Source organism: Lepisosteus oculatus, chromosome 11 (genome assembly GCF_040954835.1).
Source record: "Lepisosteus oculatus isolate fLepOcu1 chromosome 11, fLepOcu1.hap2, whole genome shotgun sequence".
Lineage (NCBI taxonomy): Eukaryota > Metazoa > Chordata > Actinopteri > Semionotiformes > Lepisosteidae > Lepisosteus > Lepisosteus oculatus.
This window is the reverse complement of record NC_090706.1, coordinates 20,367,798-20,390,429: the sequence shown is the minus strand read 5'-3', so window position 1 is coordinate 20,390,429 and position 22,632 is coordinate 20,367,798. Positions and strand designations below refer to the sequence as shown.

Here is a 22,632-nt window from a genome sequence, read left to right as displayed (position 1 = left end):
AGTGCCATATGGACTCATGTGTCTTGTACAGTTACTAGATCTTATTTCCATTCACCTGTCTTCAGTTCTCTTCATATATGATTCCATGAGTGTGAAGGTTCAAAGTCTTTCAATCAGACCCTGACAAAAATCCAAGAGTTGTATATGGCTTTTATCAGTGATAGAAGCATTTTCAACATGTTGCCAGATTTTATCTATAGTACTGTACATCTATGTTTAAATATACAATGAACATACTGATGATCCTTTTAGGAGGGTTTTTCACACCATTCCTGCTCTGGTCAACATACCGTGCTATTTTCAGCTGCTATGGACACTTTCACAGTGCATATTCACAGAGGAAAAGACAAGAAGAATGGAAATATCCTCTCAGTAAATGTGTTTCTAAAAGCATAAATGGGAATCTCATCACTGTGGTCAGAGAATGACACCTCCCCCCTGTTATAGTCCAGCTGCACTTTGATCTTCTGGAGTTTCCTGTTCAGAGTTAGTCATCTCCTTGGTGAGGTCAGTGCACTGTAAACATCTTTCCATAAACCTATAGCCCACAGCCCTCCTTCTGGGATCAGAGTGATTGATCCCTTCCTGTTAATGGACTTTTTGGCCACACTCAAAATCCAATAAATGCTGTCTCCCACCTCAACATCCCAGCAGTGTTTCCCTGAGGTGAATCCCTCAGACCCCAGCACACACTGCCAGGGATCAAACCTCTCTGGGTTGTTAGGAAGCTGCTGTCTCTGAGCCGTGTATGTCACACTGGTCAGATCCTCAGACAGTGAGAGTCGGGGTCCTGCTGTGTTGGGGTCCAGAGTCACAGGAGCTGATAAGAAATACAAATAACAGAAATCCCTAACTTGCTCAATTTGTTAAATAATTAATAAATACATTTACATTTTGTGCAAAGTGTAACTTCCATATAACTGAATCCATAAAAATGACATGAAACAGTATTTCTGGGAAAGGTCAGTGGAGATGAGAGCTGTACAAACAGGAACACAAGAGGTACTAATCTTATCTGAGTGTAAACATTTAACAATCCAAAGTGGAATTCAATAAGGATTTAAAAAATTATAGTCTTTTATTTTATTGCATCTGAACCTATCAAGTGTGTCAAGTATTTATTTGACAAACCATGAAATGTATCATATTGAAATAAGCAAGGTGAATTCGAGAAGGGCTTCATGTTTATAATCAAGCGTTGTACCTCACATTTGTGTTACTTCAAAGGAGGATGACTATAGTGATCTAGTGTTGTAATCACTATTTTATATTCTGTAATTTGTAGTAATGAAACCCTACATCCGTCTCCTGAGGGCACAGGCCTCATCCCCGACACCTACCGCTTCCTGAGCCCAGGGTCTGGAGGATCTCGCTCCGTCACCCTTGGACCTCCATGTTTTGTTTGTCCGTGTGTTCCCCCCTCCCGGGGATTTTAACTTTGTCGCGTCCCAGGATGGATTTCTTGTTGACTCGGACTGTGCTTTGACCTGCCCTTGGACCCATTTGGATTTGGATGCCGTTTTGTCTTCCCCGTACACTGTCTCACGGACTGTCACTATTATTTTGTGCACTATTAAACCCCTGTGTGTTCCTTTTTACCACGCCTCCTGTTTTCTCCAGCTCTTACCGCATCGCATAGGGTCTTCTACAAGATCTGACACGGATTTCAGTCCGTGTTCGTGACACCTCTGTCCTGCTGTCAATGAGACTGGATCTAAAAAAAGAGACATGGAATCACATCACTGTAGAGAACAGTCAAATCAGTGACTAATGAGGACAGCAGCTAAAGAGTCAGGACACTACAGACACACTGTCAGGAAAGGATCATCAGGACAAACTGGCCATGTAGTGATATCTGTAGATAATTGGAGGAGATCAGTCACTTTACTCCAGGACTTTACACAGACAGTCACACTCTCACTGTTTTTATCTGATTGACTCCTGTACTGTGAAAACCTGTAAATCCCTCCCCCTTGTCATTCTGCCCCCCCCCCCAGTACTCACTGTACTGAATATTCCCCAGCATCTTCTCCCAGACTCTGTACTTCAGAGAGCCCAGCTGCTTAGCAACACCTATCAGTGCTCCTGAAACCCCCTCTGGACCCTGCAGCTCTGCAATAATATTCAGGAGTCAGTGGTGCTGTGGGTTTGGATACATTAGAAAAGAGGAAGAGAGGTTGGAGTTCACATACCTGCTCTTTGTTTTCTTTGTATTCCTGAAACATAAACTATTAGTATTGTTTCTCAAATAAAACTAACATATAATTAAAAACATAAACTAACTAATATAATACTATTGTAATTCTGAAAATCACGTTGACAACAATCATGATCTGTCATGGAAAAAGCAATACTGTTATACTACATACATTTTAAGAGGTGAGAAAACAGATCATCCTATTTTTATAATGAAATAATTGATTGATGTGTATTCAAAGATTCTTACAGTAATCTAAATGAGTATGCAGAGGTTGTCACATCCTACATCAGCTACTGTATGGACAGATCTGTTCCTACCAGGAAGACCTTATATATCTTAATCAGAAGCCCTGGATGAACAAAGACATGTACAGCAAATTTAAAGCATGGTCAGGCGCCTTTCAATCAGGTTACAGAGAACTGTATAAAAAAATCAAGGTACGACTTGGAGAAAGCTATTAAACTGGCAAAACAGGAATACAAGAACAAATCAGAAAAACATCCTGGGGGTGACACATGTTCACATGTGGCAAGGTATGTAGGCTATCGCAAACTATAAAGGCAACAACAGTGGTATTTCCTCCAGTGATTGTTCTCTGCAAGATGAGCTGAACACCTTTACTCACGCTTTGAGGCTTAGAACACTGAGCCAACTGTCCAGGTTCCCAGTGAACCAGGGGACTTGGTGTTTCAGTTATCTAAACATGAGGTATTTAGGGCCTTTAAGAGAGTGAAAACCTATAAAGCAGCTGGCCTAGATGGTGAAAACCACAGCTGTGTCACAGCCAAAGAAGTGATACTCTCTTTGGATACAGTGGACATGAAGTGCCTGAAAAGCCTAGTATTGTCATATATAAATTGCACTATCCCAGACTGCCTTGACCCACTTCAGTTTGCTTACTGCCCGAGTACTGTAGGTCAAATGATGATGCCATATCTCTAGCACTACATACTGCCCTAGAACATTTAGACAGACTGGGCACCTATGTTAGCTGCTGTTTATAGATTACAGGTCAGCTTTCAACATAATTGTCCCACCAAGCTGGTCCCAAAACTGGAATCTGGGCTTATGCAAGTCTGTCTGCAACTGGATACTGGATTTCCTGACGGGCAGACCTTAGGTGGTGAAAATTTGCAACAATATCTCTTCTAGTGATATCTCTATCTCCTAAACACTGGAGCTCCCCAAGGCTGCTGTCTGAGTCATAGGCTGTACTCCTTGTTCACCTATGTCTCTACAGTCTGGACATTATTAAGTTTGCAGATGGCATCACTATTATTGGGGTGATTAACAACAACAATGAGTCTGCATACAGGAGTGAGGTAGAGCATCTTACAAGATGTGCCTTGACAACAATCTGACCTTGAATGTCAACTAGACAAAATAATTCATTGTGGGCCAGGAGACCCAGAGGGAGTCACACTCCAATCAGCATCGATGGCACTACAGTTGAAACTGTCAGCTGCTTCAGGTTCCTCTGCCTGCAGCTCTCCACTGACCTGGCTTGGACTCACAACACTATAGCCAGTATGAAAAAGGTACAACAGCATCTGCACTTTCTGTGTTGCTTAAAGAAATGCAGTATGGGGAAGCAGCTCCTCATGAACTTTTACCATAGCACCATAGAAAGTGTCCTCACTAGTGGCATCACTGTGAGGTACAGCAATACTACAATGCATGACAGTTATGCATTACAAAGGGTTGTGGCAATGGCACAGGGGATTATAGGATGTGAGTTACCATCAATTGGTGAGATTCACACACCTGCTGTCACAATACAGCCCAATCCATCATTCAGGATTCCAAATTTCCCAACCACAAACTGTTCTTCCCCCTACCCTTGGCAAGTGGTACCGCACTATTAAAGCACAGACCACAAGACTTTAGAACAGCTTCTGTCCTACTGCAGTACGCATCCTGAACAGCTACTGTAACTGCAATGCCTCAGACTCAATACACATCTGCACTCTGCCCTTTTTTTCACTACCACTACAACATATTTATTGTTCCTTTTGTTATTATTTACTATGTTTACAAATTTACTGTCTACATTGTGTGGTGTTGTCTGTTGTACTGTGTTCTCCTGAGAGATCAGCTTAAATAAGAATTCCAATGTACATGTACATATAAAAATAATAATAATAATAATTGCTTACACTTATATAGTGCTTTTCTGGACACTCCACTCAAAGCAGTTTACAGGTAATGGGGACTCCCCTCCACCACCACCACTGTGCAGCATCCACCTGTATGATGCGACGGCAGCCATAGTGCGCCAGAACACTCACCACACATCAGCTATTAGAAATATGAAAAACATGAAAATAAATTCCTCTATACTCTTTAAATTCTCTCTAATACATTTTTTAAATTGACCCCTGTCATCTGCTGTGTTATATGCTGTCACATTGTGTTGACAACTCTGGCAGGACTTTCTTGTTTTCCTTTCAATTTAACTGAGGTCAGGTCTGGTCTTTTTTAATATTTTGCAGTGAAATTGAAGTCAGCTCTTTCTGGAAAAGAATTTGGCATTCCAAGAAGCTCAAGGAAAATGGCTAAATTCAAGCATTAGACTTCCATTAAGACCAACCCCTCAATGTTACAGCACAGAACACACTTTAGCTATCAGTGTGTGAATGTGAACATTCATTACTATCAGTCTGTATTCAGTGGACTGTCACAGGGTCATCTCTACCTGTAGGAATGAATTGGCTTTGGCTTCCATCTCCTGTTCTATGGTTCTGATTGTGTCTGAAAGGGATGAGATCTCTCTTATAAGGCTCTCAATCTTCTCCTTCATCATCTGACTGTCTCTCAAACACTTCCTTCATCTGCCTCTCTGTCTGTTGAGCCTGTGCCTGGAATGGAATAATACAATTGCATTATACTGTCATGATGGATGTGTAACATTGGTTGGTTCTCACTTTAGCCTCATGTTTGTAGTCTGGACATCGTGGTCTAAAATCGTTGTCCATTTTAGCTTTTTACATTATAGCTGAAAATCAAATCAAAACTAATATTACTTAAATAACTCCTTATGAATTTAATTTCTTGAGAAAATCTTTAACACTTATGAAAAATCTTTGCTTATTGTATTCATTTTTTCTGTGAGTTGTGTTTTTTTCATCCATTTATATTCTGACAATTTGTTCCAATTCAGAGTCATAGGGGAGATGGAGATCCCAGTAAGCAACAGGCACAATGGGATACATTGGACGGGGTCATTCCATCCCAAAGCCACACACTCACACCTAGGGCCAGTTTTCCCAGAAGCCAATTAACCTATCAGTATGATTTTTGCTCATGCAAAAGCAGAGCAAACATACAAACGCAACACCTACAGCACACCAGGTCAGAGGCTGAACCCAGACTCCCAGCACTTGAAGGTAGCAACATTAACCACTATGCCATTGTGCTGCCCACAAAACCCCCTTAAAATTATTACAACATTGTAAAAAATATAACCTTTACTGTATATACTGCAGTGTGTAAAATAATGTATTTCTAAAAAACAACCAGATTACATTGACTTTAACTGGCTATTTGACCTAGATAAGTAATACAAAGTATTTTGAATATTTTAAATTTAAAAACTGACTTTGCTGTTTTATGATTATTTTGAACCATATAAATGTAAAAGTACATTAACATACTCTGCGATTTGATCCCATTTTTGTTTAACTTTATTAAAGGCTTCCAGCTTCCTCTGCGGTGGCTCCAGTGCAGCTTTCAGCTCCCCCTGGAATGAGACAACAGAGCTAACACTTTACTGCAGGAGCAACTGAAAACTTGAAAGTATGACCTGTGTGGGCAGTGACAAGGGAACACCTGAACAACTAGGCACAAAACACAGTTCACACTTTACTGGAGAAGCACAAGGAGTCCGTGTTCACTTATTATTGCAGGGATTGGATTTTACAATTGATTTTAACTAGTTTTTACAGATGATATTAAATTGCAGCATGATTAATATAAATTAATTGCACTTAAACAAAATATATACCAAATAACACATGTCCATAATCATTTATATTTAGTAAAAAAGCAGCAGCTCCAACTAAGGAAAAAACAGAATTTCTTGTGGTTTTGTTAAACTTCCCCTACGGTAGCCCTGTTGTCACACAAAAGATTTCATCAGGCCACAGGCAACATAGCACAGCAAAAGACATTTCATCAGTGATACCTGGTAAATTTCCCACCACAGATACAACAGGAGTAACCCAGCCACAGATTTTCTTTAAAAATCTGTCATCTGCCTCCTGTAGTCTAAGGTCAGTGGAGTTCCGACCAAAAGCTGCTTCTGTTCCTATACCTTCAGGACATGACTCCTCTGGCATTTTGGTTAAGATAATTCCAACATGACAAGAAAAATTGTAATGCATGAAAGAAATGCAAAATTATTATTATAATAATACCAACAATTTAATCTAAATGTAAATGATGATTTTAAAATTATTTTGACAGTTCTTGTTTTTCTGCCTTATGAAGACAGCGTCTTGTGCATCGGTATTACAGATAAGATATCTAGATGTGAAACAATCTTTTCTCACCAGTGAAAAAGCAATGAATACTGTTTCAAGAATGTAGGGCCTAATAATGAACGTAAGTGGTTTGTCACAATTGGCCTTCCTCCTTTAGAGGGCGCTCTCACCTTGTATTATTTATTGTCATTACGTGCACCTGTCCCCTGTTCCCCTCTTATTATTTAAGTCTAGCACTTCCGGTGTTCAGGGCTCAGCATTGGAAGACGGACGCCGGGAAGCCCGTCTACCAGTGGGTCCGGGAGTGGCCCGACGGCACAGGCTTCAACACTGGCCTTGTTATGGTTTTAATTTCTGTGTTCCTGTTCCTGATTCCACGTCCCTATTCACTAGTTCTTGTTTTTGACTACTTCTGTCTCGGATGGATCTCCCGGCACCTGGACTTTGGACTGCTCCCTGATTTCCTCTATTGGACTTCCTTGATCGGAAATGTTCGCCTGCGCTCCCCCCACACACCGGATGAATGTCTTCACCACCCCCCTGTCATCCCGTCCATTCTTGCCATGTCTTTCCTGGTGTGCTTCTCCAGCACTTCCAAATGATACCGTCCTGCATAGGGTCTTAAACTACATGCTCCACACGACTCGGATTCCGCTCTCCGTGACATGGCTTTCTAATCTCATTCTTTAAATTCCAAGATTCAAGATTTAAATTCCTCTTTAACCAATTTTTTACTGTTTGCTTAATACACCTTGTTAAATACTAATCTTGTTCTCAATATGATATAGTTCTGCTTTGGAAAGAAATTAACTACCTTATACTTCTGTGTGGCCTCTTGCACTGTACAAAATTTGTGGTTTTCATGTTTTTCTGAAGTCTGACAAATGAAGCAGATAGGCTCCTCATCAGTCAAACAGAAGAGCTTGAGCTTCTCACTGTGCAGCCTGCAGAGCACTTCAGAATTTACTGGAGATCTCTGATGCCCCTCCTCTAAAAAGGCCTCACAGAGATTCTTTAGAGCCAAGTTGATTGGAGGGTGCTTTGTTGAAGATCTTCTTCTGCAGACTGGACATTCCTGAGAGCCTTTTTGCTCCCAGTATTGCTGCAGACAAGCTTGACAGAAGCTGTGGCTACATGTCAGGATAATTGGATCCTTGAAAATCTCACAGCACACAGGACAGGAGAGCTCATCTTCCAGGACAGAAGATCTTCCCACCATTTCTTTAAAGAGATACAGTCAATTTGCTTTCACATTCACTAAGTGCTTTTTAAACTGCTGGTGAAATCACCTTCCCATGAAAGTACAGCTGTAATTACTTTTCTCCGATTATTGCTTATGTATATTGTTGTTTTGGGATTTTTTATTTTTAAAGAGTAACATATTTCAGTACATTTAGATCATGACTAATATATACTTACTGAATATAAGGAAGTTAATTGTCACCACACCCCTTCTTTTCCTGCTGGACTGTAAAGTGTTCAGAGTTATAGGTTCCTGTAGGGGGCAGCATCTTTCTAACAAATTTTCATTCCAAAGTATAAACCCATGTTTAGTTTATAATTTAATTCTACCTGTTTCCTGACTTGTATACGGAATAACACTGATTCACTCCAGGAAATGTAATCTGATTTTCAAAACAATAGCTTTATGTCAATACTTTATACCTAAAAATACATATGAATCTAAAGTTTTCTTATAAAATTGTCTAATGAAGAAAAAGGGTGGAGCGGTGGCTCTGTGGCTAGGGATCTGCACCTCTGGCTGGAAGATTGCCAGTTCGTATCCCACAGCTGGTAGAGGAATCCTTCTCTGTTGGGCCCCTGAGCAAGGCCCTTAACCCCAGCTGTTCCAGGGGTGCTATACAATGGCAAGTTGGGGTATGCAAAAATAAATCCCTAATGCAAGAAATTGTATATGGCTAATAAAGTGATCTTATCTTATAAGTAAAAAGAAATGTTGTTTTACAATTGTAAAAAGGACAACTTTTCTGTTTAATGTACAGTACATTAACCTTATTAATCTACTTAAATTAAATCCTTAAATTTACAAATCATCTCTTTCCTACAAAAGTAAACTATTATTATTATTCCAAAACTGCCATTTTAACCTATTTTATAAGCTATGGGCCAGTGACTCTCTCATATCTCCTAATGAAAAATCTAAAGAGAATAGTAAAACCAACAGAGTTGGGTAGATGATTTGGTCTATCAGCATCTTGACCAAACCAATATTTGTAAAGATCTTATTTTTTTTATTTTCATATGATACAAGCACTGTATCAAAAAACTCGCACAACAATTCTAACAGAAAGTCAGTTTAAACTACTGTATAACTTGATAAGATGGGTTCTAGTACTCTTAACAGCAGGTCTCAACAGCTCAGATTGGGGGAAATGGTTATCTGATATCGCAAATCTTCCATTGGATCTCTACAGTGCTGTGTCTCATCCCCCTTACTGTACATTTTGTGCACTAACAATTGTAAGAGCAAAAACACAGATAGATATCTTCTTATGATAGACATCTAAATGATTTTACTGATTTGTGTAATGGGTTTCTTTAGAAATTAAATGTTTTGAAAATAAACTGAACTGAATAAAAGTTATCCTTACTGGGATGTAGTGCATAGAGAGTGCAATGAAATGCAAAATAAGTAAAGACTGGTGATTCTGAAGAGACATTAAAACATTGGATAATTTGAAAATCCTAATTAGATTTATGTAAAGTGTCAGTTATGAGCTGGTGGTGGCCCTGTGATAGTGATGGGTTTGGAGGAGGTGGGGTTTACCGACAGAAGCTGTTGAGAAAAAGAGAAAAATCAGGGGGAAGACACAAAAAGAATAAGGAACACTATCGCCCAACTCTTCCTCTAAGCTTTCCCCATGTAAGAAGACCTGTACTGTTCTCAGAGACAAGGTTCTGGCCAAATAGTCTGAACCTTGTTTTACAGAGCTTCCTGATTTATTTTAGGAAATTCAGATTTTCTTTGTTTTGTAATGTGCATTTTTTCATTTTTGTTTAGAATAAGAAGACTGATTCCCATACAATTTTGGCTACAGAGTTGATGGGAGGGGATTTAGTTCAGAGTCATATTATTTTATTGGGATGCAGTTTTTATTTCTCTTTGGGTTTTTTTTAACATGTTTTAAAATGTTTCACCTCTTATAAGGGTGGACTTCTGTATTCCTGAGTTTATAGGATAGTAAACCTCTGAAATTCATAGCTTTGTGCTTAACTATTATATAGTATCTGGTTTATGTTGTGTTATGTGTGTTGTATGGATTCTGTGTTGGTTATTATTATTAAAAATTTCTGTCCAAATTTCCTACTGAAGCACTGGACAATGCATTAAAAGCTCCATTCCAGCCAGTAAAGTGTCTACTTGACCTGCTAATTATTTGGTTCTCCTAGATTCTTATATAATGCACTGTAGCAGAAGATCAATTCCACCTGCATGTAATTAATCAGGTCACTTACCCAAGTAGTAACAGAATATTTAAGACCAGTATTTGCATCATGTCCTTGCTCAGTCTTAGACTTACATCTTCTAGTCTTTGCATTCTTGGCTTGTTGTCACTCTTGAGCTTTGACCTGGCTTTTGATTCTCCCTTGCGCTTTGCTCTAGTGTCTTTCTGACTGCAAACCTTGCTTGTGCCTCCAACTATGACCCTGGGATAACTTGTCCAGCTCCAGCTTGTCTGTTTCTGCTAACCTTCACCTGGGTTCTCTTAACTACTTTGGATTGCTGCTCTCATTCAGATCCAAGCAGTGACATTGCAATCATACTATGAAGTGATAATGACAATAAATAATAATATAAATTCATTAGAGATGTCTGAATTAACACAATTCAGTTGTTTATTTTGTTTTGTTTATTAATAAATAAACAAAAGTGTGTTCTGGTTCACAACTACTCAGGTGCAAATGGTGAAATAATATTATTGAAAGTATATGAATGGTTATGTGGAGGAGACCTGTAGAAATTCAGTTTTCTATGTCCTGCTTTAATATCAATCAAGCTTCATTCTTGTACATGTTAATTGAATCAGAGTCCTCCCAATCCCAGTGCAAAGTTGATTGAAATTATCAGATGAAGAAGCCACTGCTCTTCCTGTTCATGGGTTCTATTCTGAGGTAATATACAGAGCTAACTACTCCAGAAGTCAGAGTGCTACACGGAGTCATAAGCAGGCTGGGCATCAGGACTTGAATAATAATTGACTAATCATGAAAAGCCCTCTATCACATGTTGATGAGTGTCCACTCCAGGAGCAGTGCAGGTGAACTGTTAGGAATGTGTGAGAGGACAAACTTTACTGAACAAGATTTGTGATTGTTGAAAACATAGAAACAATATTGCTTTAAGTGCTTAATGCAAGCAGGAAAAAAACACCACAAAATCCTATCAGTAAGTCTAAGTAAGTCAGAAAACATATTGTGTAAACTGTGATTTAGCAAATTCTGTATCACTCATATTTCACCATCTTGTCAGGAGGATGCTGGATGCTATTTTTAAAATTGCAATTAAGTGAAAGTGAAATTGAGACTCACACTGTAACCAGAATCCATTAATTAGAAAAAAACAGATACAACTCTGTGAAGAAATGGCACTAAGATCTTCGGTCCTGGAAGAGGATCTCTCTTGTCCTGTGTGCTGTGAAATCTTCAAGGATCCTGTTCTCCTGACATGTAGCCACAGCTTCTGTAAAACCTGTCTGCAACAGTGCTGGGAGCAAAAGGGAACTTGGGAATGTCTGCAGGAAAAGATCTTCAAGAAAACACCTTCCTCTCAACCTGGCTCTAAAGAATCTGTGTGAGGCCTTCGTACAGTACAGTGCTGACTACTCTCCTACTGTAGGAGAGTAGTCAGAAACGTTCAGTGGGGTCTGAAGAGCTCTGCAGTCTGCATAGGGAGGAACTAAAACTCTTTTGTTTGGATGATGAAAAGCTTATCTGCTTGGTTTGTCAAGCTTCAGAAAATCATGAAAACCACAAAATGCGCCCAGTGCAGGAGGCAGCACAGAAGTACAAGGTTTGAAACAATTTTATTACAAAGCATGAGAATGTTGAAAAAACTTTTTGTCACTGCATTTAATAAAGTGTAAAACAAAAATTTAAATCTTAAACAGTATAACAAGAAATACACTATATGGTTAATACTAAGGCTTAGAGACATGGGACATTATATTTCTTGCTTTTTCACTGATGTAAAGAGATTGTTTAAGATGTACAGTAGGTATCTTATTTAATATTGACACGGAAGACAGTGTCTTAAGCCCTTACTGGAAGTTCCAGATATCCCCATTAGTATGGAATTTCAGCATGGTTACAACAACCTCAGGTTAAGATTGCATCATACACAAAATATTTTGTCATTGATTCACATAGTATTGTACATACAAGTGATCCTATTAAATCCACAGCCTCCAAGAAGGTAATTTCTGCTTGGGATGTTCTGAATGTAAAAAAATAATTTTATTTTAGTTTGTATAATTGAAGGATTACGATACCTTTATGATTTTGGAAATACTTTGTCTCTAATTTAATATTTGTCATTTTTTATGTCATATTGGAATTAGCTTGTAGCCAAATTTCAGCATTTACATGTTTCCACATCAGCTTTTAAGATCACATGGCCTCAATATGCTGATGATACTCAAATATACACCAAATACTGTACCAAATCTGACACTGATGTGGCTGTCTCTATTCTATCTTATTGCATCTCTGACATAAAAATGTGGATGACTCAAAATTTCCTTTATCTTAACTGTGACAAGACTGAAGTCATGCTTATTGGCACCTCCCATCAACTTTGTAAAGCTAATCCTATAAACCTATTTGTAGATGATTCTGTATTTGAGCTTCAGTCTAAATTGAAAAACCACGGGGTGATATTAGATTCTGGCTTAACATTTGACCCACATGTGCAGCATATTGTCAAAACATATTATTTTCACCTCAGAAATATCACTAGACCACGCCCTATGTTATCATTAACTGTGTCTGAAAAGCTGATCAATACATTTGTGTTCTCCTGAATTGACTACTGTAATGCTCTACTTGCTGGAGTATCTAAATCTGCATTGAACAAACTGCAGTATGTCCAAAATTCGGCAGCCAGAATCCTGATCAGATCTAGTGCAAGTGATCACATTACTCCTATTCTGGAGTTCTTGCACTGGCTTCCTGTCAAATTCCATGTGGACTTTAAAATCCTCATGCTCACCTATAAGGCTCTGCATGGCTTGGCACCTCAGCACCTGTCTGGACTATTATTGCCCTACTCCCCACCTCTCAACCTTCGCTTTTCTAATTCTGGTCTTCTAACTGTCCCCCAAGCCTGTCAACATTGTATGGGTGACAGGACCTTCTCCTGTTATGTTCCCAAGCTCCGGAACTCTCTGCCCAAGGATATCAGAGAGTCAGCTTCTCTTAACTCCTTCAAATCCAGACTCAAAACCTTCTTTTTATAAGAGCATTTACTTGACTGGTTCCATTCTTTACCCCTCTGCTCCTACTTTTCTTAGTACCACCATCCACGGTCTCCTCTGTGTATTGTAATTGTGTTTTATCTTGTGTATTCTTTGTATTTATTGTCATTGTCATTTTGTAAAGCCCTTTAAGAAGCCACCTTTGAAGGCACTACATAAAATAAAGTTTTCTTTTTATTATTATAATAATAAAGACTACCCAATAAAATAATTTTCAGTAACCTTGTGTTTAGGTTTCACTGCTCAGTTTGTTGGGCAGCATGGTAGCGTACTGGTTAGCACTGTTGACTTACAGCACTGGGGTAGTGGATTCATTTCCATACCTTGGGTACTATCTGTGTGTAGTTTTTATGTTCTCCTCCCACATTCGCGTGGTGTTTCTCTGGGTGCTCAGGTTTCCTCACAAAGTCCACAAACATACTGGTAGGTTACACTTGGCTTCTGAGAAAACTGGCCTTAGGTGTGATTATGTGCATGTCTGTATCTGTGTCAATGTGTCTGCACTGTAATGGACTAGCATCCCATCCAGGCTGTATCCCACCTGTTCACTTTGTTGGTATAGGTCAATGTCAGTGACCTGTGCTGGACAGTTCTAACAGGGAAAGGACACAGAGAACAGCAGTGTCATGTTCAGGGTGTCAGGTTCTGTTGATCAGGAGACATTCTGTGATGAAGAGGAACACAAGAAATTCTTTGTGCTCAAGTCCAGTGAGCTCAGACAATAGGTTTCAGATTAATAATTGATTAAAATTAAAGAATTAAATAATTGATAAAATGTCATCCATTGTCCTGTGTTGATTGGAAACTGGTGTGAAATCTTGTGTGTGACAATAGGTATACAGTTATTCGACTTACAGTGACAATAAATGTGGATAGGACACCTAAAGAAGGAGCCACACCTGAAACATAGATTTTTTTATCTTTTCACCATGGAGTGAACCTTTACTTGATCGTGTTGTCAGTATCTCCTGCAGTAAAGTGTGAACTCAATCCAGGTGTTTCATTTCATTCTAGGAGGAGCTAAAGCCTTTGTTGGAACCTCTGCAGAAGAAGCTGAAACTCATTAACAAAGTTAAAAAAGACATGTGAAGGAACTGCTGTGCACATTCAGGTACTCTTACTGTTATATAAAATACCAGATTGGTGCTAGCCCAGGGAAAATTGCCCACAATCATTTAGTTATTTTAAAGAAACACATTTTTCACAGATTAAATCATTAAAACCAACAATGATGTAAATATTCTTCTTAGCATGAGTGTGAGATATTTACCAAAAATTAAATTCTCAGGTAGTGCTTTGAGTTATTTAAAAAAGAATTATGTTGAATTATTTTCAATATGTATTGAAGGTCATAAGCTAAAATTGCACTTAAGTTGCTAAATATCTCGCATACAAACATGATAAATACCAATGTTGCGCAGCACAACTTAAATGAAAGAAAAATACAACAGTAAATGACAGTATATACAATTTTACTATTTAGTGTTATGCATTTTCCATTCCAGACACAAGCTCAAGAAACTGAGAAACAGATCAAAAAGGAGTTTGAGGATCTTCACCAGTTTCTGCAGGATGAAGAGGCAGCCAGAATAGCTGTACTGTGGATGGAAGCGGAACAGAAGAGTCAGATGATGAAGGAGAAGATTGAGACCATTACAAGAGAGACAAAGCCCCTTTCAGATACGATCAGAGCCATAGAACAAGATTTGGGAGCTGAAGACCTATCATTCCTTCAGGTAGAGATGACTCTGACAACAACTCTCTGAATCCAGACTGACATTATTGACTAGTCACATTTACACAGTGGCAGCTGCAGCCTAGATTATATTGTTCTGTAACATTGAAAAGCTCATTGCTACTGTTAGTGAGATGGACATCTAGGTATCGACTGCTGGAATGATAATTCCTTTTCCAGATAGAGATGAATTCTGTTGAAACATTAGTGACAACTTAGTACACTGCAGATGAGTCTTCATAAAAAAATTAGAGAATTTAAAAACAGAGTGAATTATTCTGGAATTCTATTCTCTTAACTTTTAAGTTTATTTTATAAACATTTTAATACTGTTCTCCATTATCTTATGAAATATTGCCATATTTGAATGTTTTAAATGATGTAGAACATCAACCAAATATTCTGTGTTTTTTAAAATGTACTATATTACGTTGTCCATCTTTAAGACATGATCCATACAGTTGTGCTGTTTGATCTTCATTCTGCCTGCAGCTGTAATGCTATAGTCACTGATCAGAATGTCAGAACTGTATTATTATTCAGTGTGTTCTTCAGATTTGTCAAGGGAATATTTGTGAGTTTGTGTTAGAGAAGAATTTCTAATATGTCACATTGTTGATTTTTTCCAGAACCACAAGAACACAAAGATCAGGTATGTGAACTCCATATCTTTTCTAAAAGTCTCCCTCTTGTAGCGGCAAGACATATTATTACACTTAGAATACATTTCTAATAATCTTTCTATTGCTTTGATAAAGCAGATTGGGCCTCTGTATAAAAGCAGAGGAATTCGGCTAAAAGGGACCCATCGGATAATAGACATGTTTCAGGTCTACAACACAGATCAGGACATTGTAAAGCACATTCTGAAGCACCCTAATTACAGTCTGCTATTCACCTTCTGCTAGGACAATTGATCAGAGGTCATAGTTCATCACACAAAGGACAATCTAACAGTAAGGAATGTGCAGAATAGTTACCAGGCTACTCCTGATATCATCCTAACTGATCATTAACTAATGTTGTACCTTAAAACTAGCACCCAATTCATTTTCGTTGGTTAACTCAATTCTGAATTTACCAACAATGTGACTGCAAGCAGTCAGAGTCAGGACTTTTTCCAAGACACTAGGCCAAAAGAGCAAGTCCATAAAGAACAGAATTCTTCTGAAGATATTTGTTATGCAACAGAAGAAATATTTTTTTCACAAACTCACTGTTATTTTCACCTGATCAGAAAAACAAGGTTATTGGTCTCCTTTTGTCAACATCCTGAATATAAAAGTGGATTCAGTAAAAACTGAGATTCTCCCACCGAATGACATTTGTAGCTGCACTGAAACAGACAGCTGTGTACATACAGTTCTAAAGACCGATGATCAACATGACACTAACTTCCCCTGCAGAGCTTTTCTCAGAAATCTATGCAAAGCTCCCTCTCTCTCTTCTTTCTGTACTGGGACACTCTCAGCACAGTGCAAGCAGCTGCCAACTTGGACCAAGGACCGACGCAGCACAATTCTGTCTTTCCAGTGGGAAGTTTAAAGTCATCAAGTATGTTTGGCCAAAGGCTCTTTGAGTATGAAACATTTTATTAACATTACAATTTTCAAGATGTGAACAATTATTCCAAACATATGTTTGATAGCTCACAATAAATACATATTTACTTGTATCTGAGAATATGAATGTGATTTAACTATATGAGACTGATAAAACCTACAAGACAGACCTTAATTTATGTTAAAGTCAATATAATTTAACTCTAAAGTTATTAGACAAAGAAATCTGATCTTTGTAATCCCTGAGTGAACAATTGGACAGCATCTCAGCAGATTTGATTCTCAAATATTTTATATTTACTCCTGTTGGTTTGTTATGCATGTTTTCATGTAATATGAATTAATTGTACATTGTACATTTAGAATCTGTATGAGAGTTTGTAAATTATGTGTGGCTGATTTCTAACAGTTGGCAAAGCACAGTTCCAATGTCTAATTGTTACAATAAATTAAAATCCCTCACATCTCTGCACTCTTTCTATCTTACTGAGAACAATATTGAATTGAATCCTGATTTTTTTTTGCAGATCCCAGCCCACACTGCAGGATCCAGAAGGGGGTTCGAGAGCACTGATAGATGTTGCAAAGCACATGGGATATTTGAAGTACAAAGTCTGGGAGAAGATGATGGAGATTGTACAGTACAGTGAGTACCGGGGGGATCACAAGGGGAAGGGATATTTACACCTTTTCACAGTACAAGAGTAACAAGGAGAATTCTGGAGTTAGTCAGATAAACCAGTGAGGGTGTGTCTGTCGGTTTTAAGAGCCCTGGAGTGAAGTGACTGATTTCCTCCAATTTGATCTCCATGGCTTATTTGTTGTAATGATTCTGTAGTGACACTTTAGCTGCCTATCTCGTGTGTCACTGATGGCTATGCTCGAAAAATTTACTTTCAAACCCATATTCTCACTCCCCATTTTAAAATGTGTAAATTGTATTGTTCACAATGGGGGGTTACAAAAATGGATAAACACCAGAAAATGACCTACAGTAGGGGAATAAATCATAATTAAAATAAATAATCATAATTCCCAACTTGTAAGCATTTGCCAAGAATATAACTGAGCGGTTGGTATTTGGAGGTACCTGAGCTTCTCCAGCACAGCTTTGGTGAAAAAAGTAACCACCCTTGGTTAAACAAATATTTATTTACAGTGACAATACACACAACTACACTACATAAAACATAAACACACAAGTTACCCTTTGAAGTAGTTCAGGTGGGTAGCTACGTCAGCATGCGTAGTCTGCAAAGGAACAAGTAATACATTTATTCCATACTGAAAAGAGAAGAGAGAAAACAACGTTTTGGCTGTAAAGCCTTCATCAGGTCTGAGAAAGACAGGGCAGACAGCAAAGATTAAATAGCACAGAGAAACAAAAGCTGGGAGAGGGGAGGAAGCAGGAGGGGCAGAGAGGCAACTCAGGAAGTGCAAAGTGGGGAAGGGTGAAGAAGCCAAAGTCAAAACCTGCATGAAAATAGAGAAGATTACATTAAAATAAGTCAATCTTTGAGTGAAGGGGGATGGTGTGAACCTAGTTTCAGGATGAGTTTCGTTTCTGTTGTTTTTCTGCTATGGGAGTTGACAAATCCTTCTTTGAGAAAAGAGACAGGGGGATCAGTGTGATCATGGCCGTCTAAGGTGAAATGAGAAACTATGGGCTTGTAGAAATCTTTCATCTTCACAGCCCTAACATGTTCTCTGAAGCGGTCTCCTAGTCTCCTTCCAGTTTCCCCAATGTAGATATCTGGGCATTTTGTTGCAGGAGATACAGTAAATGAGGTTGCTGGAGGTAAAGGATGTCATCTGGGTGATCTGGAATTGACGTGGCCGTGAATGAGTGTGTTGTTAGATATGTATTTGCAGGTGATGCGAGTTCTGTTGCAGGGGAAGGTGCCTGGTGGGGGTAATTACCGAGTGCGGTCAAGGGAGCTGTGAACCAGAAGTTTACATAGATTGGGTGGTCGGTGGTATGAGATGATTGGACTGTTAGAACAAAGGTTACCGATGGAGGGATCGCCCCATAAAATGGAGTAGTTGTTAATAATGGTCCTGGGGATAGAAAGTGTGTAAGAGTGGTAGGGAAGCAGTTCCTGGTCGAGTTGATGATCCGAAGGTTGTTTTTTGGCCTGGGTGAAGGCCCTATCGATAACATAGGTGGGGTATCCTCTGTTGATGAAAAAAGAATGCATTTTGAGTGCGTGGTTCTGCAATTCCATGTCGTCACTGCAGAGTTGATGTAGCCTGAGGAACTGTGGAAAAGGGAGAGAGTTTTTGGTGTGAGTGGGATGAAAAGAGCTGTACAGGAGATAGCTGTGTGAATCTGCGGGTTTGTAATAGACCGCGAATGAGAGTTGCGGATTGGTTTACAGATATATTTATGTCTAGAAAGAAAGAGTGGTGGAAGATATGTGAACTGTATATTTGGGGGACTAATGAAAGTTAGTGCATTGATGCAGGAAGTGCTCTAGCTGGTCATTAGAGCATGTAGCAGCACTGATGCAGTCATCGATGTATCACTTGTAGAGGCCAGGGACAAAGCCAGTGTAGGCTGCAAAGAAGCATTCTTCTACCCAGAACTTCCTGTATCAGTTCACTTTCTCTCACCCGTTCCTCAAATATGCAATGTTCTGGTCAGGGACATTTGGATGGCACACACTTACTCTCCTGTCTCCTCCTGCATCTTCTTTCTGTTCCCCTTCTTCCCCTTTTTTCGTTGTGTCTCTCTGTCTTTTATTCTAGACTTTTGACATTTTTAATAATTTACCCAGAACTTAATTAACTAAGGTAAACCAGAAGATTCTTTTAATTAGTGTGTTGCACACCCAGCACAACTAAATAAACATCCCTTGGTTTGAAGGTCTAGGAAATGGAAATATTGACACTAGTTAAGTGTTGCCCATTGTGTCTAGATTCTTAGACTTCCATAGTCACAGTAACAATATTTTGTATAGGCACTGCTACTTTCTACACATATTTTAAAAATGTTCATTGTAGACATTTCTCCAACCATTATGTTACTGCAGTTATTCAAGTTGCCCAAAACTGATTTTTTATGAAAATATGTATTTATTTATTAGGTCCTGTGACTGTGGACTCCAATACAGCACACCCCAGGCTTTCACTGTCTGAGGATCTTACCAGTGTGAGCGTCAGAACTGAGAGACAGCAGCTTCCTGACAACCCAGAGAGATTTGATTATGATTTATGTGTACTGGGATCTGAGTGATTCACCTCAGGGAGACACTGCTGGGATGTTGAGGTGGGGGACAATACTGACTGGATTGTTGGTGTGGCCAGAGAGTCCATCAACAGAAAAGGATTAATCAATCTGAGCCTAGAAGGAGGAGTGTTTGCTATTTGGCTGTGGTGTGGTGATTACAGAGCACTGACTTCACCAGATACACAACTCTCTCTGAAAAGAAAACCCCAGAAGATCAGATTACAGCTAGATTATGACATAGGGGAGGTATCTTTCCCTGACCCTAGTGATGGGACTCCCATCTACACTTTTAAAGATACATTTACGGAGCGCATGTTTCCATTCTTCTGCTTGGGGTATACTGGTTCTCTTTATATCTGCCCAATGAAGGTGTCTGTATGTACCAGTGGATAATAACACAGTATGTTGAGGGTGTTAATTAAGGCAGAGCTGATATGAAAATACTATTGAATATTGAATATTGAATACAAATAAATACATATAACAAGGATACACACAAGAGAAACGAAGACAAATAATGTTGTTGGTGAGGAGGCCATTTGATCTCTTATTACCGTATAAAAAATATTTTTCTGTGTTTTGCCATAGTTATGAAAACACTGACTATGAGTTACATAACATTTTTTCTGTACTGCTATCTCCAATAATAAGGCCAATTACCAGATTCTATAATTGAAGGAGCATGGAAAAATTAAACTTATGTGCATGACCATAAAAAGTAACCTTTGTTGCTTCACAAGTATTTTGTCCTCCATTCAAATTCATTTCTGTGTGGAGTTTGCATGATTGTCATTTAAATGCACATTGTTACAGAAGTGAGTATTATTCCAGCCCCATGTGAAAGAGAAAATCCGTTTCAAATGAATAATTCAGATCCTGCAGTTTGTCTGTTTTTGCTCTAATTTCCAAATATATTTCAACCCAAATGACATATTCTGATCCAAAACTAAATCCAAGGCTCAATTGTTAGGGTTTCTAATGACCTTCGCCTGCAGCTTTCCCATATTTCACTTCTTGTAATCTCTTCACCTGAAGTGAAGTGCACTAACTGTAGGAATAAAATGGAATCTAAATATCACTTGGGGTAAATGATTAACTGCAGTCTGTTGGAATGTCTTCTGTTCAAGAAAACAAACTTAATTATTCATGCATTGTCAGTCTGGCATGTTACTTAAACTCCAGCTACAAAATGATTTGTCTTACTCCTGTAAAAATCTGTACATACATAAAAGACGTTAGCGCCAGGAACATTCAAATCAAATCTTGAGTTAAGAGCAACAGCAATAATGCATTCTGGCAATGGAGATTATTGTACCTCCCAAAGTAATCATTTTTTTTGGAACATTTTAAAAGCTTTCCATTACACCTAACCCACAGGTGAGTGGGACTGTTTTAATTCCCACAAGCCTTCCATTGCTGAATAGGCTTCCCCACACCTTGAGTAGAGCTCCTTGTTCCCTTTTTTAATTAAATCCTCTCACTAACATTGCTGTCTTGCACTGGGGTCCTGAGTTCAATTCCTAGAGTGCTAACTGCCTGGAGTTTGTACAGTATGTTCTCCTAGTGTTCAAAATGGAAACAAAAACATAACAGAAGGTTCATTGGCTTGTGGGAAAGTTAGTCATAGCGAATGTGTACATTTTTGTGTCTGAGTGTGTGTCTTGCGATGGACTGGTGTCCCATCCAGGGAGCCTTGCTTACCAGGATAGAATATGACTTTTCTGCATTGGATAAACCTGTTAGAAGATGGATGGATAGATTATTCATGTTCTCCATGTGCTAAAGTATACCATACCATGTTAGCATAATAATAAAAAAGATAAAAAGGAATTTGCCACATTATGCCACTCTGTGAACACATTTTCTTTGATTATATACAGCTAGTAAGTATTTGTAGTGATTCACAGCATATTTTATCCACTTTGTATAACTGATATTGCTTTTTAACAAATATCTAATGTAGCAACTATAGTATCTGAATTAATTTATCATAGATAATTTCTCTTCTTATGTTCTCAAACAGAACAATATTCAGAATCACATTCGGCAACGCAAGGAGGCAAGAGTGTAGTCACTCACTGACTTATTTAAATTGTCATTTTTTATTTAAAAAATAACCGAATTTGCTGTATCATTCGTTAATGTTAAACAAAAGACATTAAGAGTCTAAAATCCTTATTGAACAGAGCATAAGGTAGTATAAAATAAATTCTTCGTTAACCCTGCAGGTTCCTGATTCGTTGGTCAAGGGGAGAGATGAGTAACAATGACCTCTGACATCTAGGACCGCAATCCAGATGGTCCCAAGAATCTCACAGATAGATAGGCGCCAGGAATGGCAATTGATCATGGTAGCCAAGCATGGCTTGGCGCATCCCCATTTGGGAGCTGCCCCTTATCTGAGAGAAAACCTTCAATCAAAACTGCATGAATAGCTTCTCTGAGTCTGCACCACAGAAATGAGAAAGAGAGATGGGGCATCATTTAAGAAAGCACAGCAACACTTAATTATGACATAAAATCTGACTTAAATAAGCATTGCTGCTACAGGTGGGTGGTCACACAGTAACTTTACAAGAACCCTAAAACTGCACGTGATAGAAATACCACCGTAAAAAAGGTATGGTGAAACAACACATTAACCCCACTAAGAAATCACTTTGGTAAAGTTTCTTCTAAGGCCATCCACACCAAATACAATCCGAGCACTAAATACAGACTTCAGGCAGCAGCTACTGTATCAGCTCATGCAAACAAAAGCTAAAGCTAAAAGCTTAACGTTGGACCAAAAGTTCACAACAACGCCAGACAAATGAGAATAAAAACTCTTCTTCCGCATACATGTTACCAGTAAAAATACAACAAGAAGAAAGACCATACTGTAGATATGAAGAACCTCATCTTGGTGGAACAAGTCAGTGTTTAAATGCC

At 38.7% G+C, this 22,632-nt stretch overlaps 2 pseudogenes; one reads left to right on the top strand and one right to left on the bottom strand.

Annotated features, from left to right (window-relative positions):
• Positions 1 to 281: 281 nt before the first annotated feature.
• LOC102686268 (zinc-binding protein A33-like) overlaps positions 282 to 22,632 on the bottom strand; it is a 97,285-nt pseudogene continuing 74,934 nt past the window's right edge.
• LOC102686064 (E3 ubiquitin-protein ligase TRIM35-like) lies at positions 11,286 to 19,646 on the top strand (annotated as a pseudogene).